We start from the raw sequence: 27350 nt of genomic DNA, 5'->3' as shown, positions 1-27350 counted from the left end.
GAGTGTTGAAAATATAGTTTAAAAGATAAAATGAAGATAAAAAGAACTAAAAGAAAAAAAATCAGACTGTTATGGCACCTCTGTGTGTGAATCTATGCTGTTTTCAAAATTCCCATATAATGGGTACAGTTAAACACCGTTATTTCTGTACATAATGACAACAGCAAAAATGAAATCCCTTATAAAAAAGAATCAACCCCAAAACAACATCTAAGTTTTATAGGAGTACATGAAATTCAGAACTTCTATCTGTTAAAGCATGTGGAAAATAATCTTAAATCTTGAACTCAGTTTTCAGGAATTCTTTGCAAAATTGATGCTTGGAAAAACAAACATGTTCAGATCAACCAGAAACATAATAATGAACAACAATCAATTATATAATCATTTATATAGTGCTTTTCTGGGTACTCAAAGCGCTTTACATGAAAGGTGAAGGGGGGGGGGGGGGGGATCTCCTCAACCACCATCAATTTAGAAGCCCATTTAATTCACTGTCTATACCACATAGGTTAAGGTTTTTTTTTTTGAGGATGAGGATGATGAGTTGGTAAGAAGAGATGTTCTGAACTCTTTAAGTCTTGTATCCTACTGGAAGTATATTACAAGACTGCAACAATTAGGATTTACAGTTTAAAGTAAAATATTTATGGCTCTCGCAATCTTCTGTCTCCGTGTTCTTCCGATCTTCGTCCTCTTCAATAGTCAAAAGTCTGCATATCAAAATAACTCTGCTAAGCACTTCAGTTCGTCTCGGCCATTTCGGTCAGAACTGTTAAACTGTGGAATGATCAAGGTCTTAAATCCAGTGTAAAGAACAGCAACACACAAACAGCAGCTCAGTGTAGGGGACATACAAGCTTACTTGGTAAATTCTTAATAAATAAATAAAAACATTATTAACTTACCACAAAACAGGCGATTTAAAGATGTGGCAGGTTTACAACCTGGATATGGCAGGTTTACAACCTTGATATGGCGTCTCTTCTTTTCATCCTCTTTCACTTTCGTTTCTAGTTAGTCACGTGTTCCTTCGCAGTAGATCTAAACACACTCGTGCTCCTCTAGTGGCGCAGAGCATCATCACACTCAAGTGAGATCACTCTAGAGCAGCTGTGATGTAGGTGACAGCCCTACTAAACAAAAAAACCCTTTAAACCATCAAAGAAAATGTTCTTCCCACTGAGCAAAGTTATGTCCAGTTGACGTCTTGTGGACGTCTTTTTATGTCTTTGCAGACTCTCAGGATGCATTCGATTTAGACTCATGTTATTTCAATGTAATTTCCAGACACTGTGTTTGCCCTAAAATCAAGAAAATAAAATAATCTGCATGAAATAATGAAATAACTGACGATTGAGCATGTGGTAAAATCAACTGCAAAACAAAGACATTAAATCTCTGAAGATCTCAACAGAGGAGGATCAAACATCTCCACAAACGGCTTCACCAGCTTCACTCATTAGATTGACTTTATTTCTGTCAGACATCTAGAGAAGCTCTTATTGAGAATTAACAGAGGTTTAAATGTTGATATTTGATTCATTTGAAGTCACCAGTGTGGTGGACAGTGTTTGGCTTAGTTGGGATCTTGGTCCTCATACTTCTTGTGTTAGCTTGTCTTTGGCTGTTTTAACTGTGTGTTTGTGAAACACTGTTGTTGTAGCAAAGAAAGACAAATTTAAGAGAGCACAGGTGTTATCAGCTCTTGGTTGGGGATGATAAAGTCATCACATTACAAGTATCTCAGGTCATGAAATAAGTGTTGTTTTGTTTGTATATATCTCCTAAACCTTTTGACTCTACAGTACAGGCACCAAGAGCAAAATACTTATTTTATTTGAAGTTGGACAAAATGCATGCGTTTGAAATATTTTGAGCAAAAGCATCATGTACTCACACACAGACATCAAGATTTAGCATATGCATCACAACAATGGTGACAATCAAAATAAACAAAACCGCTTCATAGCACAAACTCATCCTTATTTTCCAGACCTTTTTGTTTTAATTGTCACCATTGATGTGATGCATATCCACAATCTTGATGTCTGTGTGTGACTACATGATGTGTTTTTTAAAAATAAGTACATTCCTTTTTTCTACAAGGTGTCTGTCCATTAAAATAAATACAGAGTTGCAACAAAACATTAATAATAACGTATTGTGCTATAGTTTAATCACCATTAAAAGCAAGATGATAACGCTTGATCTTAATACTTAAGAGTGTTTTATAACACACAGTTACGACAAGCTCACACAAGCAGCATGAGGACCAAGATCCCAACTAAACAAAACACTGATCACCACAATGGTGACTTCGAATGATGATGTAAATGATGTAAATTGATCCTCCTCTGCTGAGATCTTCAGATATTTAATGTCTTTGTTTTGCAGTTGATTTTACCACATGCTCAATCATCAGTTATTTCATTATTTCATGAAGATTATTTTATTTTCTTGATTTTAGGACAAACACAGTATCTGGAAATTAAATTGAAATAACATGAGTCTAAATCTAATGCATCCTGAGAGTGTTGATTTGGTCCAGAAACAGTATAAATTATGTCTAAATGAACCTTAAATGATGTTGAAAATATTTCCACTGACCACTTTTGAACTAGTTTTGAACCTTGTAAGGAGGTTCTGTGAACGTCTAAATCGGACGTACAGAAGACGTCAAAAAAAGACGTCATAAAACTTTCATTCTGGCTCCTCAGTGGACGTCTTTTCAACGTCTCCAAAGACATAAAAAGACGTCCACTGGACGTAACTTTGCACAGTGGGTTGATTTCCACTACAAATACCATCACGAACCATCACCTTTAATGTTTTCTGTAGTGTGTTGTGTAGTGTTTTCTGTAGTGTGTCATATTCCATTAAGATTTATTGGTTTTAACAAGCCACCAATAGAAGGTGACTAATTACCAGTAGATACCCACGGGAACCATTACAGTTTCCATTAAAACTAATTCAAGTCCCATTTTAAACAGTAAAACTATTACAAATTTTGTAATGGTGTCTATTGTTTTTTTCTTTTTTTTTCAGTAGGGAGAGCACAAAGTCTGAATGTAAATTAAACTCAGCACAAAAACTAAACATCAAGAAAAAGTTATGTCATCTGATGAAGTAATAACTTTTTAATGACATTCACCACCCCATTACATTACAAACACCACTGTCCAGAAACACCACCAGAAACATGACATATAGTATTTAAAATGTTTAAGGGATAATCCATGGTTACCTGTGAATTAAATGAGTGTATAGCATGACATAGAGGAAAAGAACCACCCAACATGAAGCGCACACACTTACTGTAGCATTTATCTAAACCAGGGCGTCTAACTCAGTTCCTGAGGGCCACAGCCCAACCCTGCTACAAGACACAAACCATGCAGTCCTGAATGTTATGATCAGTGCCACTAGAGGGAGTGCAAAGCTTTAAAAAACAAGGCGTTTTAACCAGGTGACATTGTCCTCCTGTAATGCTGCAACATAAACTCTATCCTTCATGTGTCAGTCGTCTGTCTCTCCCAGCTCACAGAGGTCAGATGATCCAGACTCTGACCGTGTCCAACTGAGAGATGAACAGTGAAAACAGACTGAAAGAAGAGAGAAGAGATACAGATGGTGTGACATTCATCACAACTGTGAAAGTGTGAAAGATACTCTCACAAAAAATATTGACGTCAGGTAGTAATTGAATAAAACGAACTGAATCAAGTCTTATGGGAGGGTCCCCACCATAATGTCTCAGAAAGCAATGATAAAGGAAAAATCATTAACTTTAAATGGATCTGTTTAAGGACCTTTTTATTAATGAAACAGTAGAAAGAGGATGGAAAAATGCTTTCAGGCTGTAGTGATACTATAGAGATGAGATCAGGTATTATTCAAAGAGTGCAAGACAACTGGGCAAACATGAGTCTTTATAATAGTTCATTAGTTTAACATCGGCATGTCCAGGAGATTCTCAGAACTCATTTCTCAATAAAAGCTCTCAGGGAGATTTCAGGAACCAGTGGGTGAAGATATAAACCAGTATTGAAAACAGTTGTGTACAAATTGTGTTCAGGATTTGTTGATGAGTAGAAAGTTCAAAAGAACAGCATTTATCTGCACTGTAAAAAATGTACTGTAGAATTTACAGGATTTTACTGGCAAAAAAGTTGCCAATAAAATCCTGTAAAAATTATGTTAATCGCTGTAAAATGGATTACAGGAAATTACTGCAAAGCAAATTACAGTTAATTGCTGTACACTGTAAAAAAAAAAAAAAAGTAGTAGTAAAAAAAGAGCAGTGTTCATCATTTATGCTGCGGCACCCGGGGAGCAGTTGGTGGTTCAGTGCCTCGCTCAAGGGCACCTCAGTCATGGTATTACCGGCCCGAGTTTCGAACCCACAACCCTACACTGCAAAATCCCCAGTGTTAATTTAACACTCTGAGTTTGGACTCATATAAACACTGAAGCAGTGTTAAAAGTAACACCGAAGCAGAGTTGAAATTAATGTGATAATTCAGAAATTAATTGAGTTATGATTGACCATTATTGAAGACACCTGATGTTAACAAGCAGAATCACCAAACAAGAAAATCACAATTTGTGTGTCACCATTATAGTGGTCAGTGTTTGCTTTAGTTGGGATCTTGGCCTGTGACTTTTTACTTTTAACATGTGTTTGGCAAGCCAAGAGCAAAAGTCATCGGGTGGTGATGATTATGTTTTAACGTAATCGTTTGACCTGAATTACAACCCGAATTCCGGAAAAGTTGGGACGTTTTTTAAGTTTTAATAAAATGAAAACTAAAAGACTTTCAAATCACATGAGACAATATTTTATTCACAATAGAACATAGATAACATAGCAAATGTATAAACTGAGAAAGTTTACAATTTTATGCACAAAATGAGCTCATTTCTATTTTGATTTCTGCTACAGGTCTCAAAATAGTTGGGACGGGGCATGTTTACCATGGTGTAGCATCTCCTTTTCTTTTCAAAACAGTTTGAAGATGTCTGGGCATTGAGGCTGTGAGTTGCTGGAGTTTTGCTGTTGGAATTTGGTCCCATTCTTGCCTTATATAGATTTCCAGCTGCTGAAGAGTTCGTGGTCGTCTTTGACGTATTTTTTGTTTAATGATGCGCCAAATGTTCTCTATAGGTGAAAGATCTGGACTGCAGGCAGGCCAGGTTAGCACCCGAACTCTTCTACGACGAAGCCATGCTGTTGTTATAGCTGCAGTATGTGGTTTTGCATTGTCCTGCTGAAATAAACAAGGCCTTCCCTGAAATAGACGTTGTTTGGAGGGAAGCATATGTTGCTCTAAAACCTTTATATACCTTTCAGCATTCACAGAGCCTTCCAAAACATGCAAGCTGTCCATACCGTATGCACTTATGCACCCCCATACCATCAGAGATGCTGGCTTTTGAACTGAATGCTGATAACATGCTGGAAGGTCTCCCTCCTCTTTAGCCCGGAGGACACGGCGTCCGTGATTTCCAACAAGAATGTCAAATTTGGACTCGTCTGACCATAAAACACTATTCCACTTTGAAATAGTCCATTTTAAATGAGCCTTGGCCCACAGGACACGACGGTGCTTCTGGACCATGTTCACATATGGCTTCCTTTTTGCATGATAGAGCTTTAGTTGGCATCTGCTGATGGCACGGCGGATTGTGTTTACCGACAGTGGTTTCTGAAAGTATTCCTGGGCCCATTTAGTAATGTCATTGACACAATCATGCCGATGAGTGATGCAGTGTCGTCTGAGAGCCCGAAGACCACGGGCATCCAATAAAGGTCTCCGGCCTTGTCCCTTACGCACAGAGATTTCTCCAGTTTCTCTGAATCTTTTGATGATGTTATGCACTGTAGATGATGAGATTTGCAAAGCCTTTGCAATTTGACGTTGAGGAACATTGTTTTTAAAGTTTTCCACAATTTTTTTATGCAGTCTTTCACAGATTGGAGAGCCTCTGCCCATCTTTACTTCTGAGAGACTCTGCTTCTCTAAGACAAAGCTTTTATAGCTAATCATGTTACAGACCTGATATCAATTAACTTAATTAATCACGAGATGTTCTCCCAGCTGAATCTTTTCAAAACTGCTTGCTTTTTTAATCATTTGTTGCCCCCGTGCCAACTTTTTTGAGACCTGTTGCAGGCATTAAATTTTAAATGAGCTAATTAAGTGGATAAAAGTGTAAAATTTCTCAGTTTAAACATTTGCTACGTTATCTATGTTCTATTGTGAATAAAATATTGGCTCATGTGATTCGAAATTCCTTTAGTTTTCATTTTATTAAAATTTAAAAAACGTCCCAACTTTTCCAGAATTCGGGTTGTACCTTTATTGGATGCCCGTGGTCTTCGGGCTCTCAGACGACACTGCATCACTCATCGGCATGATTGTGTCAATGACATTACTAAATGGGCCCAGGAATACTTTCAGAAACCACTGTCGGTAAACACAATCCGCCGTGCCATCAGCAGATGCCAACTAAAGCTCTATCATGCAAAAAGGAAGCTATATGTGAACATGGTCCAGAAGCGCCGTCGTGTCCTGTGGGCCAAGGCTCATTTAAAATGGACTATTTCAAAGTGGAATAGTGTTTTATGGTCAGACGAGTCCAAATTTGACATTCTTGTTGGAAATCACGGACGCCGTGTCCTCCGGGCTAAAGAGGAGAGAGACCTTCCAGCATGTTATCAGCGTTCAGTTCAAAATCCAGCATCTCTGATGGTATGGGGGTGCATAAGTGCATATGGTATGGGCAGCTTGCATGTTTTGGAAGGCTCTGTGAATGCTGAAAGGTATATAAAGGTTTTAGATCAACATATGCTTCCCTCCAAACAACGTCTATTTCAGGGAAGGCCTTGTTTATTTCAGCAGGACAATGCAAAACCACATACTGCAGCTATAACAACAGCATGGCTTCGTCGTAGAAGAGTCCGGGTGCTAACCTGGCCTGCCTGCAGTCCAGATCTTTCACCTATAGAGAACATTTGGCGCATCATTAAACGAAAAATACGTCAAAGACGACCACAAACTCTTCAGCAGCTGGAAATCTATATAAGGCAAGAATGGGACCAAATTCCAACAGCAAAACTCCAGCAACTCATAGCCTCAATGCCCAGACGTCTTCAAACTGTTTTGAAAAGAAAAGGAGATGCTACACCATGGTAAACATGCCCCGTCCCAACTATTTTGAGACCTGTAGCAGAAATCAAAATAGAAATGAGCTCATTTTGTGCATAAAATTGTAAACTTTCTCAGTTTAAACATTTGCTATGTTATCTATGTTCTATTGTGAATAAAATGTTGGCTCATGTGATTTGAAAGTCTTTTAGTTTTCATTTTATTAAAATTAAAAAAACGTCCCAACTTTTCCGGAATTCGGGTTGTAAGTCATTTAAACTCTTTTCTCTAAGTAAAACTTCCATTATTGATTGTAACAGCTTTGATTCCACAATGAAAGAGTCTGTATTCTCTATACTGGCTGTTTTGTAGGCATCTTTTGCAAGTGTTTCTGAGCTTTTCTTTTTTTTTAATTGATTTTTTTTTTATTTTAGGCACACAAAGATAACAAGAATCAGCATATGAATCTCAACAACGGTGACAAACAGCATTTTCAGATAAACCGATCTACTCTGAAAATCACAAAACTAGATACTAAAAATTCATATAAAAACAGAAAAAATGAAATATAGTTAGAATAAAAAGTTAAAAAGACAGTTCAGCTCATAATTTATTCATGCCGCAATGCATGATGGGAGCCATGGATGAGTTTTTATTGGCTACAACATGCTTTTTTGATGGTCACCATTGTTGTGATGTCACGCTGATTTTTGATGTCTGTGTGTCTAAACTAATTAATTTTTTTTTTAATCTAGAACTAACTTTTAAAAACATGTCAAAATATGCCAAAAATGCTTGATTGCTTACTTTTTTTCACTTAATTTATGTATACAGTAAAGAAACCTGAACTCATTCAGGTCACTCCATGACATTTAGCTCAAATCACAATCAATAGCACACATGATTGCCTTTGCTCTGGTCTGTATGTTATAATTCTGTTACCACAGCCCCACAAAATCTAAAGTTAATAACTGAAGGGTTAATATCCCAACTAAAGCAAACACTGACCACTATAATGGTGATACACAAATTGTGATTTTCTCTGTTGGTGATTCTGCTTGTTAACATCAGGTGTCTTCAATAATGGTCAATCATAACTCAATTAACTGCTTAATTTTCTCATTAACTTCAACTCTGTTTCAGTGTTACTTTTAACACTGCTTCGGTGTTTATATGAGTCCACACTCAGAGTGTTAAATTAACACTGGGGATTTTGCTGTGTATAATTTACATTTTACCAGAGGTGTCAAGTCCAGGGGTCAGAAAGTAAAAGTCCTGCCATATTTTTGTTCCACCCATGAACTCAGCAGCTGATTTCACCAGAGGAGGAACCAAGTCATTCCTTTCAAGTCACAAACGAGTCTCAAGTTAAATCCCAAGTCCCCAAAGAGTTAAAGTTAGTGAGATAATTAAGTGACTAATTAAATGATGGCTGTGCAGTAGTGATAAACACCTGCTGTTATTGAAAATTACAGGGGATCGGATGATTTATTGTTTAAAATGATGCCACCATCATTTAGATCAGTGTTTGATTTAGTTGGGCTCTTGACCCTTTTAATAATACAAAGTAATTTGCTTTTAAGCACTTGCGGTTGTGTTACATAGTAAACATTAACACATTGCTGAATTGCTAAATTAAATTGCTCTTTTTTTATCTAAAACATTTAATGAACACCATGAGGGTGTCTCTCTTTGGTTTGTTACATGATGTACAGCTCTGAACTACAAGTCCTATTAAACAAATATTATTGCAATTCTTAAATATTGGGGGAAAATTATACAGACTCAGGATTTTAGACATGAGCACTTATCATATGATCCTCAACAGTGGTGACAAAATTATTCATGCTACAGTCCTTGATGGGAGTTTTACTATGGTGTTACCCAGCATGCACTTCAGCTTGAAGAGTTTTGTTGATTGTCACCATTGTTGAGATTCATATGCTGGGTCATGATGTCTGTGCGTCTTAGTAGGACAAGATTAAAATATATTTATATATATATTCATTACATACATTAGATTTCAAATTATTTCATAATAACTATTATACCAACGGTTTATTTGCATGTGGCAGTTCCACAAGGTAGGTTATTAAAAAAAAACTGAACATATGTTAAATGAAATAAACTTTTTTTGGAAATAAACAGACTGATGCCTAACAATTACTTTGTCATGTAAAACCAGCTAGTAATGGTTTTCTGCACAGCACTGATCACACTGCTTTATAACAGCACATGTACTTCTACAGGGAAATACCTAACACAAGAAGCCAAAGGTCAAGAGCCCAACTGAAGCAAACACTGATCTCCATGATGGTGGCATCAGTTTAACCAATAAAACATCAGCATCTGATCCTCTGTAACACACAATAATGGCAGGTGTTCATCACTAATGCACAATCATCATTTAATTAGTCTTAATTATCTCATTGACTTTAACTCTTTGAGGACTTGGGATTTGACTTGAGACTAGTTTGTGACTTGAAAGGAATGACTTGGTTCCTCCTCTGGTGAAATCAGCTGCTGAGTTCATGGGTGGAACAAAAATATGGCAGGACTTTTACTTTCTGACCCCTGGACTTGACACCTCTGCATTTTACGTCAGCAATAGAAACCAACCTGATTTATAGTATTATAGCCTAACTATTATGATATATAATCTATTACATTCATTGAAATAAACAATTCTACTCCACATAAATAAAACACCTGATGCTGTCAGGAGCTGACCAATTTTGTGAGATTCAGCTTGAAAGGAGTAACACAAAGAAGTTGTGATTGTAACGCCTGTGTTATACTTTCCGCATGAGCGATCCGGATGCGTACACGGCCAGCGCGGACGCAGACTTCATCAATTTATACTTCTTAATGCGCAGGCTGATGGTCCGCTCTGTAATTGCCCAGAATTATTGCACATCGCTGTCTTTATATTCTTTTATTGACGGATTGCACAGGTTCGAGTAGCAATGAGCTTCTTCACTCTGCCTGCACATGTGCAATTTTGCTTTTGAAGCCTACTGACCACGGGCACCTGTCCGTGCGGTCGTCTGCTCATGAGCCTCGGCACACACTCTCCAATGACGATTTTTACGTCACGCCTACCCAGAGCCATAGAGAGAGAGAGTTGCGACAACGGAAGTTCGAAATGTTTGGTTGTCACGTGATTCATGTAGACTTCAGATAGTTCCAGGAAGTGTGTTGGCGGCCATTCAAACTGATAGAGTAGAGTGACAAAACTGCGATTTCTGGTAATTAGGAGTCAATAAATGCATTTATTTTATATATTTATACAACACACCGACATATGTATGTAGCATGAATATGTAGTTATAGCGATGTTGTTTTTAAAATATCAAATCAGGTAATTTTTGAGGATTAGTGTTCAATTAATTTACCGTTATTTTAAAAACTTATTTCAGGCTAACGTTAAGATGTGTATAAACACGGGTTGCGGTTGCCTTTTTACGTTACATATTGTTCTTTTTTTCACTGATCTCATGTTAACTAATGTCCTATTGATGACTTTCAGATAGTACAGAGACAGGCTGGTGACAGTTGATTTTCAGCTTGCACTGCACTATACTTTACTGTAGCAGCAGTAATTAGCATTTTAAGTAAATGTAAAATGAAGCTTATTGTTTACAATTCTTACAATTACATGTATTAATATAATGATGTACTTATTCATATACACAATATATTCAGGCATACTCGTATACAAACATGTACACTGCCATTCAAAAGTAATGATGCTGAAAATTCAGCTTGGCATCACATGAGTATATTACATTTTAAAATAGAAAACAGTTATTTTAAATTGTAATTATATATTAGGAGATGACTTTTTCTTTGTATTTTTATTGAAATAAATGCAATTAACTATTTACAGCAATTCATGAATACATTTTTAATAAATGTAATAGCATTCCAAGCATTTTGTATGTGTCCTTTCTTTCATGTTGTCCTTGCATAGTCTCCACCATGGTTTGCTGTGCTGCATGGGGATGCTCCACTCGGTCAGAGGAAGGTGTGCAAATGTATGGCTTCCCCGCTGACATGGAGAGGAGAAAATAATGGTTGGATCAAGTCAGCAGCAGCAATCTAAATATAAGTAAAAATTACAACAACAACAAAAAATTGTTAGGTAATTATACTTACATTTATTTAAACCCAGGGAGCTGAGACATTGCAGGGAGTCATCAGTGTTACCTATAACTGTGCATTTAATATGTGGGTAGACAAAAAAAAAAAAGTTGTGTGTGGAAACTAAACTCAAGTCACTCTGCAGGCACATTTTGAGGAAAACCAATTTGTCATGACCGAAAAATTAAAGAGTAGGCTGAGACCAGGTGCTATTCCGACAACCTTTGTGGTCAAAAAAGGAGTGCCCCTGCTCCACGATGCACCCCTAGACCTGTAAACATACAAATCACTGCTGATTACAGCTATATTATTTCAGGTGATACATATATAATAAGTACAAACTCGTACTAGTTGAAGTAATATTTCTAATTTTGAAGTGATGTGATATTTTCAATATTTAAAATGAGCAATTCCATGTATTCTGCCTATATCAGTTTCAAAGGTTGTGGAAAAAATTAATGAGGACACTTAGAGAAGGGAAAGTGACAGTGAAGAAATAGAGGACATGGCTAAAGAGGAGAGACAGGGACAGGTGACACTACTCAGTCAGTCAGCAGCCAGTCAGCATTCCAGTGAACCATCAGCCAGTTACCTGTGTCTATTAAAAAAATTTAAGAGACAAGAAAAAAATAAATCAAACAATGCAAAGGCAGCACTAAGAAAAATAAAGAATGAAAATGCAGCTTTAAAAAAATGGTCCCCTCAGCACTCCTGACCTGCATCCTCACTGATGCTCCATCACAGAACAGTCCAGTGGCACCACTAATCCTCCACCTACCAGCACCCACAGAATGTTACAGTATGTTACTTTTATACACTAACAAGTTTAAGTATATAATACAGTAGTATTATAATATAGATAGGTTATATAATATAGACAGGTAATAGTCAATGAATCACAATGACTAAAAACACTCCACCCATGTTTTTGCAAACTATTTATTTATTTATTTATTTAAATCAACCAATACTTTTTGTGAGAAACAGGAAGATTAGGATGTGGAAAGACTGTCTCTATAATTAACACTCCAGGACTGTTTAACAGAGCAACTAAAGGCTTATTAATAGAAAAGTGTGTAGTTTTGTGTTCTCCTGGTCCTCATGTGTTTCTGCTGCTGCTCAAACTGGTTGTGAGATTCACAAAAGTGACAGATGAGCGCTAATTTATTCCTAAAATCAGTGGGAAATGATAGCTGATTAACAAGAGTGTAGATGCACCTAACTCTGATCATAAGCCTAAAACAGATATTTCCTGAAATGTTATATCTCTATTCTGATTGGCTGATTGGAATGTTCTTTCAAGATCAACAAGGATGTTGTTTCAAGATCAACAAGGATGTTGTTTCAAGATTAACAAGGATGTTGTTTCAGGATTAACAAGGATGTTGTTTCAGGATTAACAAGGATGTTGTTTCAGGATTAACAAGGATGTAGATCCTGGAACATGTTGTACTTGGTAAAATCACGCTTACCCTCTAATGTCTTCAGTTAAATAAAGACAAAACAGAAGTCACTGCAGTTTTATTTGGTTCAAACATGCAATACATTACATAGATCAAAGTATTTTGTCATTATATCCACTGATGTCCTTTTATAAATTGTTTTGTCCATCTTAGCTGTCTTTTTTCTTTTGGTCTTCTATAACTTTTACATATTTTATGCCCTATTAGGTTTATGCTAGTTTGGTTTTCTTTTTCAAGCCTTATAGCACAATGTGTTTTATAGCCACTAGGACTAATGGATAGTTGATGGATATTGAAAGTGACACATCCCTAGAGTCCCTACTGAATTCTACAGTATTGGTTCTGGGTATCCGGCAGGGTAGCCACCTTTCCTGTAGTCAGATTCAGCACAGATTTTGTCCCCCTCTTGAACCACTGCCTGGACCACTGATACTTCAGCATCATGAAATATAATATGATTCTTCAGCCTCAAGCCATCAGTGACCGTCTGCATTCATACACAATGCAACACAGAGAAAATTAGAATAATTATCATTAATCTGCTGTCTCAGAGTATAAAAGTGTAAGAATCCTACCACATCAAAGCGGTCTTCTACATTTGTCGCAGTTTTCGTGATCTGAACTCTGGGCTCTTCAACAGCTCTCTGCAGGTCATAGCCAAAGAACAGATAATTCAGGATCACCTGAGATAAGAGACACAGGAGAGGGGAAAGGGGTTGTTAGATAGAAGTCAAATTCACAAACAATATTGTTCATCTATTAAAACACACCTTTAGCCACTTGTTCAGAACCCACTGGTGTTTTACAAGTTGAGAATAATAATTCAAGAACAATAAAATGTCAATGTACTGATGGTGGGTAGTTCATGTTCTGTGATGTTGAGTAAGGCTTAAAATGTTCAACTCACTACTGTATTTGTTCCTACCTGAGCAACTGATGTGGTGATATTTGTCCCACCTTCACCTCCAACCACCATTTTGACCTGTGCACTGTGTTTTTCCAAGATGATTGTGGGACACATTGATGAAAGTGGCCTTTTACCTTTGTCAAAACAAATTGTGTTTTACATTTGAACATTTATATTTATATTTGGCGGTTATACTTGTACTTAATGTAACTCAAACATGAAAGTTTTTATTATTATTTTTTTAATATATATATATATATATATATATATATATATATATATATATATATATATATATATATATATATATATATATATATATATATATTATTATTATTATTTTTATTACCTGGTTTAATTTGGTTGTTCTTGTTACATCCATTTTCATTTTGCTTGGGTTTACAGAAATCATTCATTTGGTCATTAAAGATAATACCTGTTGAGTTTGACCTCACCTTAGAGCCAAAACTGTGAGAACACACACACACACAGATAAACACACACAAAGATTCAGACAACAAGATTGAAAAGAAGAGCTAAGCAACAGAGCTTTATAAAAATTGACACCAAAAAGTACATTAGCATTTCGTTTTTAAGTAAAAAGTAATGTAGCTGTCACATATAAAGTTTAATTTCTTTCTGAATGTTACGTTGCAAAAAAAGGTATTCTGTTTATCAAAGTTCGTGTAATGCATTATGAATTTCTTTCAGAACCACATGAAGACTTACACAGACTAAAAGCTGCCTGATTGTAAAATTTATATGCTTAAAACACACACACACATCTCCTGGACTCCTGGTGTTTGTTTTTGCTTTAGATTTCATCAGTTAATTAGCAAGTTAGTCCAAAGGTGTCAAGTGGTGTCAAAATAGGTCATGATGGCGTGATAATAGAGGTGAAGAAGATACTAAATGTTAAGACATCAGCTGAAGTGCAAGTTTTTAATCAAAACAAAACCTTCAGGAGCCGTTATGAGAGCCTTTAAACATATTAATCTTAATAAATAAATAAAGTGCAGAATTGATCTCTTTTGGGTAAATCTTGTTAGCAATGTTTAATGTAAATATTGCTGAACACTAGGAAGCTTAAAGCAACTTGATTTTGTAAGTGATGTCAAAACGTCTGATTGGTCTTGTTAAAGGGGTCATATGATGCTACATTTACATTACATTTACATTTAATCATTTAGCAGACGCTTTTATCCAAAGCGACATACAAATGAGAACAATAGAAGCAGTCAGGTCAACAAGAGAACAACAACAGTATACAAGTGCCATGTCAAGTCTCAGTTAGTCTAGTATAGAACGCATAGGTAGGTTTTTTTTTTTTTTTTTTTTTTTTTTTAAATTAAAAGACAAGAAAATGAAAAGTGCTAGTGTTGGTTGGTTAAGTGCAGGCGAAAAAGATGAGTCTTTAGCTGTTTCTTGAAAATGAGTAAAGACTCAGCTGTATGAATTGAGATTGGGAGGTCATTCCACCAGCTGGGCACAGTCCAGGAAAAGGTCCGTGAGAGTGATTTTGAACTTCTTTGGGATGGTACCACAAGGCGTCGATCACTTGCAGAGCGCAAACTTCTGGAGGGCACATAAGATTTAACCAATGAGTTTAGGTAAGTTGGTGCCGTGCCAGTGGTCGTCTTGTAGGCTAGCATCAGTACCTTGAATTTGATGCGAGCAGCTACTGGTAGCCAGTGTAACCTGATGAGGAGAGGAGTAACATGAGCTTTTTTTGGCTCATTGAAGACAACCCTCGCTGCTGCATTCTGGATCAACTGCAGAGGCTTGACAGTACATGCAGGAAGGCCCGCCAGGAGAGCATTACAATAGTCCAGTCTGGAGAGAACAAGAGCTTGGACAAGAAGTTGGGTTGCTTGCACTGACAGGAAGGGTCTAATCTTCCTAATGTTGTATAAGGCAAACCTGCAGGACCGGGTGGTTGTAGCAATGTGGTCTGTGAAGCTTAACTGATGATCCATCACAACTCCTAGGTTTCCAGCTGTCCTCGAAGGAGTAATGGTTGATGAGCCCAGCTGTATAGAGAAGTTGTGATGAAGCAATGGGTAAGCTGGAATCACCAGGAGTTCTGTCTTCGTAAGGTTAAGCTGAAGGTGATGGTCATTCATCCAGCTAGAGATGTCCCTCAGACAGGCTGAAATGCGAGCAGCTACCGTCGGGTCATCTGGTTGGAATGAGAGGTAGAGTTGGGTGTCATCAGCGTAGCAGTGATAAGAAAAGCCATGCTTCTGAATGACAGATCCTAATGATGTCATGTAGATTGAGAAGAGAAGTGGTCCAAGTACTGAGCCTTGAGGAACCCCAGTAGCAAGGTGGTGTGACTTTGAAACATCACCCCTCCAAGACACACTGAAGGATCTGTCAGAGAGGTAGGACTTAACCCAGAGGAGTGCTGTTCCAGAGATGCCCATCTTTCCGAGGGTGGACAGGAGAATCTGGTGATTAACAGTGTCAAAAGCAGCAGAAAGGTCCAGTAAGATGAGTACCGAGGATTTTGAAGCTGCTCTTGCTAGTCGCAGGGCTTCAGTAACCAAGAGCAGATCAGTCTCAGTTGAGTGGCCACTTTTGAAGCCAGATTGGTTGCTGTCCAGGAGGTTGTTCTGTACAAGGAACATAGAAAACTGGTTGAACACAGCTCGCTCAAGTGTCTTTGCAATGAATGGAAGAAGGGATACCGGTCTGTAGTTTTCAAGAAGCGCTGGATTTAGAGATGGTTTCTTGAGCAGTGGGCTTACCCGAGCCTGCTTGAATGCTGAGGGAAATGTTCCAGAGTGAAGAGAGGAGTTGATAACGTGAGTAAGCGAAGGTATGACTGAAGAAGAGATCGCTTGAAGGAGATGAGTGGGGATCGGATCAAGTGGACAAGTTGTAGGATGATAGGACAGGAGAAGTTTGGAGACGTCCATCTCTGAGAGTGTGGAGAAGGATGAGAAAGAGTGTGCATCGGTCATTGTGAAGTTGTCCTCAGTCTGCAGTGTGGAAAATTTGTCGCTGATGGATCTTGTCTTATTTGTGAAGAAAACTGCAAAGTCGTCCACTGTAAGAGTCGATGGAGGAGGTGGTGGCGGCGGATTATGAAGAGAAGAGAAAGTCTTGAAGAGTGTCCGAGCGTCACAACAGCTGTTAATTTTGTTGTGGTAGTAGGATGTTTTAGCCGTGAAGACATTTGCAGAGAAGGAAGAGAGGAGAGACTGATACACACTGAGGTCTGTAGAGTTTCTTGATTTCTGCCATTTCCTCTCTGCAGCCCTGAGTTTAGAGCGATGTTCACGGAGAACCTCAGACAGCCAGGGGGCAGATGGGGCAGTGCGTGCTGGTCTAGACAACAGTGGGCAAAAGTTGTCCAAGCAAGATGCTAAAGTGGAGCAAAGAGGGTCCGTAGCGCTGTTCGTGTCCAGACCAGAGAACTGAGAGAGTGCAGGAAGCGAGGATGAAACCACAGAAGATAGGCGAGATGGAGAGAGTGAGCGTAGGTTCCATCGAAAGGTGACCTGCGTTGGAGTGTGAGGCACTTCAGGAGTAAATGCTAGGTTAGCAGTAATGAGGAAGTGGTCTGAGGTGTGCAGTGGAGCAACTGAAGAATTGTCCACAGAGCAACAGCGCGTGTAGATGAGGTCCAGTTGGTTGCCTGATTTGTGAGTCGCTGTAGTAGACACTAGCTTGAGATCAAATGAGGAGAGCAGAGTTTTGAAGTCAGCAGCCTGGGGTTTATCTAGGTGGATGTTGAAGTCGCCAAGCAGTACCAGAGGAGTACCATCTTCAGGAAAGATTGATAGCAGCACATCCAACTCCTCCAAGAAGTTTCCCAATTGACCTGGGGGACGATAAATGACCACAAAGTGGATTTTAACAGGGTGGGTTACAGTAATGCCATGTGATTCAAATGAACCAGTACCTGTAGGTGATGGCTGAAGATCAAATTTCCATTCTTTTGATATAAGGAGACCTGTCCCTCCACCCCTCCCAGTGGTACGAGGAGTGTGGGAACAAGTGAAATTAGTGGAGAGGGCTGCAGGGGTGGCAGTATCTTCAGGTTTGATCCAAGTCTCTGTCAGTGCCATGAGGTTGAGACCGGAATGAGTAGCAAGAGAAGAAATTAAGTCTGCTTTGTTAACTGCAGACTGGCAGTTCCAGAGACCAACTTGAATAGAGAGCGTAGTAGTAGAGGTCAGAGAGACAGGCCGTAGGTTTGTCAGACAGGCCTTCCTGCGACGTCCATAGCGTGCTCTCCGAGTGTTAGTAGTGATAGTAGAGATCTGAAAGCACATAGTGACTACAAGTGTAAGAGATATGAGAACAAGGTATACAAAAAGTAAAGAAAGAGGAGAAAAGCAATACTCAAGTGCCCTGTCGGTGTCCTTGCTCGGTGGAGTCGCGCAGGTAGAGTCGATTGTCTTTACACTCGTCCGTCTTCACACGAGGAGGGCTCACACGAGGGCTGCCGCGACCACTGCCGCGGTGATACTTAGCGCTTTTGTATTAGCCTGATTACCTGTGATTGAAGTCAGCTGGCCACGCCTCACTATTTAGCAGATCGAAACCAGGCAGTCCCGCGATAGGCAAACGCAAAACCAAGCGCCACTTTCAGCACGTATTAACCAGGGTAAGACACACACAATTTAAACCAAAAACTTTCCTAGCAATGACGATCACACACTAGTCTGATGAGAAAACAAGGCAAAAACACTCACAAGCTGCTGTCCTTCTCTGTAGCTCGACTGTTTCTTCTGACAAGTGCTTTCTAAACAGCTAATTAAGTACTTTCACTGGCTTTGGCCACGCCTCACTATTTAGCAGATCGAAACCAGGCAGTCCCGCGATAGGCAAACGCAAAACCAAGCGCCACTTTCAGCACGTATACGCATGCTGCTAATAAGAATATTATATTGTGTATTTGGTGTAATGAAATGTGTTAATGCAGTTTAAGATAAAAAAAAAACACATTTTCCACATACTGTACATTATTGTTTCTCCTCTATGCCCTGCCTTCTTAAACGCACTAATCTTTACAAAGCTCATCGGTCTGAAAAGCAAGGTGTGCTCTGATTGGCCAGCGATCCAATGCATTGTGATAGTCTGAATACCTCAAGCGTGTGATGGAAATGTTATGCCCCTCTCTATACTGTGATGTAGAGACATAATTACTGATTATAATGACTTATACTGTGTTTCATACTGTGCATCATGCCACGTAAACAAAACCATGTCTGCATTTGTGATTGGAGAAATTACAAACAACAAGCACTACTCTACACTGCTCATTACATACGTTTGAATCATCAGTCGCAAATACTTTACATATGTAAACATACTTACAGACTGTGAGTCAGAAAAGACGGCATTGTAGTCTTCTCTCCCAGACTCAGGAAACACCAAAACCAAGCGCCACTTTCAGCACGTATACGCATGCTGCTAATAAGAATATTATATTGTGTATTTGGTGTAATGAAATGTGTTAATGCAGTTTAAGATAAAAAAAACACATTTTCCACATACTGTACATTATTGTTTCTCCTCTATGCCCTGCCTCCTTAAACGCACTAATCTTTACAAAGCTCATCGGTCTGAAAAGCAAGGTGTGCTCTGATTGGCCAGCGATCCAATGCATTGTGATAGTCTGAATACCTCAAGTGTGTGATGGAAATGTTATGCCCCTCTCTATACTGTGATGTAGAGACATAATTACTGATTATAATGACTTATACTGTGTTTCATACTGTGCATCATGCCACGTAAACAAAACCATGTCTGCATTTGTGATTGGAGAAATTACAAACAACAAGCACTACTCTACACTGCTCATTACATACGTTTGAATCATCAGTCGCAAATACTTTACATATATAAACATACTTACAGACTGTGAGTCAGAAAAGACGGCATTGTAGTCTTCTCTCCCAGAATCAGGAAACAGTCCTTCATAAAATGTGTTTCACGCATCTTAAATTGTTCTGGAACACTGTTGTAAATACAACCTAACCACTGATTTCTAGTCATGTGCTCCTTTGGAAGACCAAAGTATTTTTGCTTTCACAAACGAAACAGCGTCACACACGGCCACAACCACATGTGATGACCCAGGGCTGGACTCTGCTTTGTCATGGTGAAAGCCGATCTGATCACAGCGCAAAGTTGATGTATTTACTTAACGACCAGCACGGAACAGCTCCAGGCATTACAAAGCGGATATCGTTCTCTTTTGGAATGCCAAACACAGTAGTTTCTCTTTCACAACCAAATACACAGCGTCCGTATGACATGGCAGCGGCGACAACAACAATACTACAATGAGAATAAAAGGTTCGCCGCCTTCTTTGCGTTAACATTTTAGCGATGTTATGCAAATCTTCCACATAGTGACGTAGAGATGTGAGGGCGTGTTAGAACTATCCGTTCCAGGGCGGAGTGGACAAGTATTACCTTGAATGAGCCATTTTGGGGTTGTGGTTTACACTTAACTTTTATAAAGAATATCTATTTGGATTTGAGACTTTACTTTGACAGATCTTCTTTATTCACCAATAGCTTGTAACACTCCAAAAAGAAAAGAAAACTTGAAATCACATCATATGACCCCTTTAAAATCTTGCCCTCCTCTGTCAGAGGATGCTTTTTGAAATGAGAACAAGAAAACTACATGAACGTGAGAAATGTGACTCTTTCAAATGTATTTCATGCAGTAATCTCACCATGTGAGCGTTTCAATGGTTAAAAAAGGGTAAAAAAAAAAAGTACTTTAAATAAACAGGGGTTTCATTCTCTGCTTTCTTATTTCATTAGTCATTTAATTTTAGATGAATCCCAGATAAAAATGCTCAAGGACAAGTCTTGTCTGTCTTCAGTGTAACAAGAGGCTCATTTGTCGATGAAACGCCACAAGAACCTGTTCAACTGGCACTGATAATATCAAAAATGTTGGAAGAGAACTAGTCTGACAAATTAGCAGTTAGCAAAAGTATTATGAGTATTGCTTTTCAAATTATGCAACTATTCCCAGTATTAAGAAACTCTGATCTCCCTCTATGTCTTTAAACTTCTCTTACTAGTCATTGATACTGCTGGTGACCGCCACTGCACTTCCATCTTCTCCGATGATGGCCAGGTGAGATGTGCCACGATCATCATCTGGATAATTCCCTTCATTGTCATCGTATTTCACTTGTTTAATGTCATCGTTAATCTTACTCCTGATTCCGTTCGCAATGCTTTCTGAGGTCATGTTTTTGACAAGCTGTAAAACACTCTGTGACAAAATTTATAAATATGGAACAGCAGTGCAGGAACATTATCAGTAAATAAAGATTAATTTTCTCTCTGCTTCTCACACAAAGCCATTGTATGGATTCAACACTTGGAATACACAGCACCACACAAATTTATATCTAGCATTTCTATGGTATAGTAAGTTATATCTTTGGCTCTGTATGCCTGAATTTGACAGAGTAGTGTAGATGAGAGAGGAAACAATGAGGTCAGCAGAGGACCTTGAGTCTGGATTCGAGCTGGGATTGCGCTGTATATCAAAACACTGCCCACACAGCTATTGCTTTTGCAAATATTTTAAGGCCTAAAGAATCCATAAATAGAGTTGAACTCACCTCTTTAATGCTTTCATCTCTTGGGTCTCCCAGCTTACTTTTTTTCTCATCAGCAAAGCGAAACGCCTCTATTATACGATGATAGGTCAAAATCTTATTCCTTACAGGGGACACACTGCTGCTTGACAAGTTGTAACCTGAGATTAAATGATTATTTATTTGAGATTAACCATAATGATAATTTTCACTCTCAGCTCTGCTCAAAAATATTTTATTGCCATATTGCATTCCTTGTTGTTTTCCAAGTAGCCTGTATAAATGTGATCATAATTTTACATACACCTTGCATAATCTGCAAAATGTTAATAATTAAAATCATAATAATGGCTGAATTATTCCATGTGTATGGAAGAGATGGGGAGCACAACAGTTAAATTCTGCTTAGGGCACTCGTTTGACTAGCAGCCCTGCAGATATTCACTGACCTTTGAGTATGTTGAGTATCAGAGCGAGCACAGGTCCACCGAATGGAGCATCAGGAGCATGAAACATGTAATTCCCCACAGGGAAGTTTAATGCAGACTCGTTCAGCACTGCCGTGTAATTCATTAGGTCCTCACGTGTTATGATCCCTCCTGTGTTATGAGATACAAGGATTCAGACAGATTGGTATGCTTTGATAAAATTAACTCACTAGACCCTTATATATGAAAAGAGTCAATTTTAGCATTAAATAACCTGCAGCCTTGATTTCATCCACTATACTCTGAGTCAATGACCCATTGTAAAAGGCACTTATTCCATAGTTCGCTATCTTCTCAGCTAGTTTGGGAAATTATATGTAATCATTTTCCTTCAAGATGATGGAGTTTGATTTGCAAAACACTTCACTGGAAAAAAGAAAGACGAGAATAGAAACAAGATGATGCTATGTACATGAAAAGGCTGCTGCTTTAGGGACCCCAGTGTAAACAGTGACCGTGTAGCATTATAATCAGATCTGCCTTGTAGGATATTTGTTGTGTTCATCTGTGGACAAAACAGCTGCCAATGAAGTTTATAATAATAATAATAATAATAATAATAATAATAATAATAATAATAATAAAATATAATAATAATAATAAGAAATCCTAGTTCACTACTTAAGAAATCACTTATCCTTACCACAATGCTGCATTATTCAGGATATCTTTCTCATTCTCTTTGATGGCTTTGGCCAAGGCCTTTCCAATCTTAAATCCATCGCGTGCCAGCTTTATACTGGGCTGAAACAGCTCGCTCCAATTCAGTTTCCCATATCTTTCATGTGCTAGCTTATAACCATACAGTTCTCCTGTTACAGCTATAAACAATCCTGCTATTCATTACAAAACAGAGAGGAGTGATCTAGTTATTCAGGGGTTAAAAATAGCAAAAAAAAAAAAAAAATCATAAGAGAAATTTAGTTTGCTGTTTTATTAGCAACATGTGCTTAATGAATCTTTTCAGTGTTGTAAAATCATAATGGTCACTGGAGTTTGGAAAATGTTCATAGTTGGTGGTTTACCTGGTTTTTTCTCTGTCCCGTTGCCAAACATGTTCTCTGAAGCACTCATTGGAGCAGTTTCTCGGGCATTAATCATTTCCACCGTTCCTGAGGGTGAAAACATGAACTTTTAATTTTCATTGAAGTGTTGGAGGTTTAATGGTCATAGCCATCACTGTGATTCCTGAATTAAAATTCCTGTCAAAGGATCACAGTTCTTATGTGGATCTGAACTATAACCTCCCCCAAATCAGAGGGAAATAAAAGGTTGACAAAGAAGTTCAAGCCTGTAACCATAGCATTAACTCAAACTCTGAAATCTGAATGACCAACATGGAGGCTGATGCAGGAACCTGGTCAAGGTGTGGTTTGCTGATGAAAAAAAAAAAGCTATATACTCTGTTAAGTGTGTCACCATAATTGCACTGTAAAAATACAGTTTATATATATATATATATATATATATATATATATATGTATTTTCACAAATAAAATATATTAAATAATAATAATAATTTAACGTTTTCTTAATTCTTAATTTTTCCGGTTATTTGACTGACTATGTGTGTTATTGACAAAACATTTGTTTTTACTTTAAAATAAAGGCAATTGTCATGATTTTTATCTGCAAAAGTAGAATGTTAACATGAGATGTATATATAGGCAGAAACCCATCTGAGGGTTGTCCCCCCCTAAATATAATTAAAGTATGTGTATTGTAAATAATATAATGATATATAGTTAAACTAATTGTGTAAGTACCCACTGTGCAAAGTTACGTCCAGTGGACTTCTTTTTATGTCTTTGCAGACGTTGAAAAGACGTCCACTGAGGAGCTAGAATGAAAGTTTTTATGATTTCTTTTTTTGACGTCTTCTGTACGTCCAATTTAGACGTTCACAGAATCTCCTTACAAGGTTAAAAACTAGTTCAAAAGTGGTCAGTGGAAATATTTTAACATCGTTTAAGGTTCATTTAGACATCATTTATACTGTTTCTGGACCAAATCATCAGTCTCAGGATGCATTAGATTTAGACTCATGTTATTTCAATGTAATTTCCAGACACTGTGTTTGTCCTAAAATCAAGAAAATAAAATAATCTTCATGAAATAATGAAATAACTGAAGATTGAGCTTGTGGTAAAATCAACTGCAAATCAAAGACATTAAATCTCTGAAGATCTCAGCAGAGGAGGATCAAACATCTCCACAAACATGAGAATCATTAGATTGACTTTATTTCTGTCAGACATCTAGAGAAGCTCTTATTGAGAATTAACAGAGGTTTAAATGTTGATATTTGATTCATTTGAAGTCACCATTGTGGTGGACAGTGTTTGGCTTAGTTGGGATCTTGGTCCTCATACTTCTTCTTCACGAGCCAAACAAACCTAAGTCTAATCATCTTTTGGCAAAGTTTACATTCGTGTTAACCGTCGAGTTTGCACATCATCTGCTCCTGAAAGAACGCCGCGGAAGCTGCGCCGACAGAAAATTTGAACTTGTTTTATTACTCACCAAAATTGAAGTCCCTGAATCATGTGATCTAAGCTACAAAGCTTTGTTTTCTTGGAATTAATTTCAATAATCTAAATTCTACAAACACAGGAAATATTGTTTTCCTGATCAGAAGATTAATATTTTTTGGAGTTTGTAAGAAGGGTATTTGTATTGATATTTGTTAAGGAAGTCTAGCATCCAGTTCGCCGGATGAACAGATTGTCTAGATAACTTACATTAATTCTAGTAAAGGTTACCTTTAAATGATTAAATATTCCCTCTTTGGGTAATTTAATATTTAGCAATAAGCACATCATATTCATAGACTCATGAATATTCACGTCATTTGAGTTAATTATTCCCCAGAAAGTGTTCCCCTTTCAGGCTTGAACTGATGGTAAAACTAAGGACATTATTACCTGTCTTTACATATATTTTGAAAGATGATGCTCACGGTTATGGAAAGGTACATACAGTGTATATGTGCATATGCATGTGTTTGTGAATGTTTTGACAAATTCATGTGCTCCACTGCACACTAAACAAACAAAAGCCACATGAGAGTAGTGTTTTACATTTTCCACATCTGAGTGTAGTTTGGCGTGTATGTGGCTAATTATTTTACGTTTGTGTGTAGAGTTAATATGCAAAAATAAAATCTTTAGAAGAGTTAAAATAGTTTTGAAAAGAACTTCTCTCAAAACTCCTGTACCTGTTGATGCATTATAAATGGTGAAAACCACCTCTCCTCCAATGCCCATACTTTGAGCATTAACCAGACTCAAACACAGCAGAGTGGCGATAGCAGCATCAACTACTGAACCTTTATGTGTCTTCAAGATGTCCCTGCAAACACAAAAAGCGCTGTGCTAATTTAGGTGAAACACAATGAGTCCATATGAGTAATGTAAACTCTAGGGTTGCAAAAGTCTCATCACTCATACAAGTAATCTCTCCCAGAAACATAAATGTGGCTCTTTGCATTCGTACCTCCCGATCTCAGAGCAAGTCCCGGCATCTGCAGCAACTACTGCTTTAGTGTAACACTTCTCAGAGGATGGTACAGTGGCTGTTAAGGTTGGTGTTACAGTGGGTTTTAGAGTGAGTGTTAGAATGAATGCCAGAGAAAGACCCACAATCAAAATAATCCCCAATGCAACCAACAGATATCTGAAAGCAAACAACCAGAGTACAGTTTGACATAGCTAATATAAATGCTTATCTCTTTCTATTATAAACAAGACAAACCTGTCTGAATTAGTACATTTTGAATTTATGGGAATTTTCTTTATTATTATTATTATTATTAGGCTGTAATCTACTGTATTTTACAGCAATTAGCGTGATTTTAATGGCATTTTTTATTTGTCAATAGGAAGAAGATTTACCTTCCAACATGACAATGACCCAAAGCACACAGCAAAACTGAGCATACAGTGGTTGAAGTAGAAGGCGAATGGCTCAAACTAGGAACTAGGACTTAACCCCCCACTGAAAATCTGTGAAATGACTTAAAGACTGCAGTCCTTTTTCCAAATAGTGAATCCGTTTTTTTTTTTCTTCCTCTCTCTCTCTCTGACATGTTGGTGTTATTTATTTCACTTGTAAACCCTTACCAAAAAGTAGTATACTTCAAGTTTAATTTATTAAGTGTAATCAGAACTGACAGTTTCCTCTTTTGTCTTTCAACGTTGAAGCATTGTGAGGGTATTGGTTATTTTTTTTTTTTTACTTCAGTTCAGTAATAGCTGAGTGTCAGTCAACGATCCAAAGATAAAGACTATTTCATGATGTTCAGTCACCATGAGTTATAAGCAGAAAAAATATAAGATCATCTGTTACTGCAAGGTTTGATTCAGCAATGGATACATGTTTGTTGCAAAAACAATTTTGCAATTGTTTTGAATCAAATTGCTCTGAATCAGTAAAAGGGTCAAGAGACTACCTAAAGCAAACCTTGACCACAATTATGGTGGCATAGTGTTTTTTTTTTTCAGTTGAAGGCTGTGGCTAAATTCAGTTGTAGTTCTTGTGTTTCTCTTTTCTTCAGTGATGTTGATTGTTAACAGCAGATGTTCATCACTAATGTACAATCATCATTTAATTAGACACTTAATCATCTCATTAACTTTAACCCTTTGAGGACTTGGATATGACTTAAAGACTTGCTTGTGACTTGAAACTCCCACTTCTGGCACCCTCTACCATAAAACAATGAAAACATGGATTCTAGAAGCACAAGTATAGCTCAAATATATTTAGACTTTTTGTAAGAATAAGTCAAGTATACTTAAACGTAATTTTAAGTACATTTCTGAGAAGTACATAAAGACCATTTCTGAGAAGTACATAAAAAGTAAACTAAAAGTATACTTTCCTATTTTTAAAAGTTTAAAAGTATACTAATAGCACACTTGAATAAACTTCTTTTTCGTATGGGAATACAGTTGAATAAAAATAAAAGCTAATTTGTTGAGAAAGTGAATTGGTGGGTTTTTGTTAAATGTGAGCCAAAATCATCACAATTAAAAGAACTAAATAATTAAACTACTTCAGTCTGTGTGCACGGAATTCACTTAATACAAAAGTTTCACAATTAATCAATTGACAGCACTAATTTATATTAAAATGGGATTTAAATGGGAATCAAAAAGTTGTAAACTGAAATAAGCTGAAAATAAGTAGATACAACTTAAGTGAGTTAAAAAAATAAGTAAAATAGTTAAATTACATCAACTTTGATATTGAAGACATCACGTTCACCTTATTTTCATGAGGTTATTCTGAGCAAACTTTGTTCAGATAATTTGAATATTTGAATATTTGTCATGTTGCAAATACTTAAAATGCAAATACAGTAAATACAACTTGTAAAAAAATGTAAAATGTAAAAAAAAAAGATAATTTAAAAGATGAGAAAAAACATATTAGTATATTTTTCACATTAGTACCTCTAAATATTTTTTATTTTATTTTATTTATTTATTGATAAGTGAGATAGACAGATATCTCATCCAACTCGTCATAATGAAACAATTCTCTTTTTGTAGAAACAGATGTTTCAAGATATCAGTGGCTGGACTGATATAATCTGTGGAAACAAA

At 37.3% G+C, this 27350-nt stretch overlaps 1 protein-coding gene and 1 pseudogene across 7 annotated transcripts in view; both read right to left on the bottom strand.

Moving 5' to 3' along the window:
* LOC132144150 (NACHT, LRR and PYD domains-containing protein 3-like) overlaps window positions 1–27350 on the bottom strand; it is a 159244-nt gene that overhangs the window by 37221 nt on the left and 94673 nt on the right. For 3 of the 7 annotated variants that reach the window (XM_059554905.1, XM_059554902.1, XM_059554910.1), the window contains exon 1: window positions 909–1029. The exons of the other annotated variants lie outside the window; for them this stretch is intronic. The gene's annotated coding sequence lies outside the window, so the exon portion shown is untranslated. Of the gene's footprint in view, window positions 1–908; window positions 1030–27350 lie in introns of those variants that run through there. 7 annotated transcript variants of the gene reach the window in all.
* On the bottom strand, window positions 12910–25412 carry LOC132144162 (glutathione hydrolase 1 proenzyme-like; annotated as a pseudogene).

The sequence above is a fragment of the Carassius carassius genome, chromosome 7, assembly GCF_963082965.1.
Source record: "Carassius carassius chromosome 7, fCarCar2.1, whole genome shotgun sequence".
NCBI lineage: Eukaryota > Metazoa > Chordata > Actinopteri > Cypriniformes > Cyprinidae > Carassius > Carassius carassius.
This window is presented reverse-complemented; position numbering and strand designations above follow the sequence as displayed.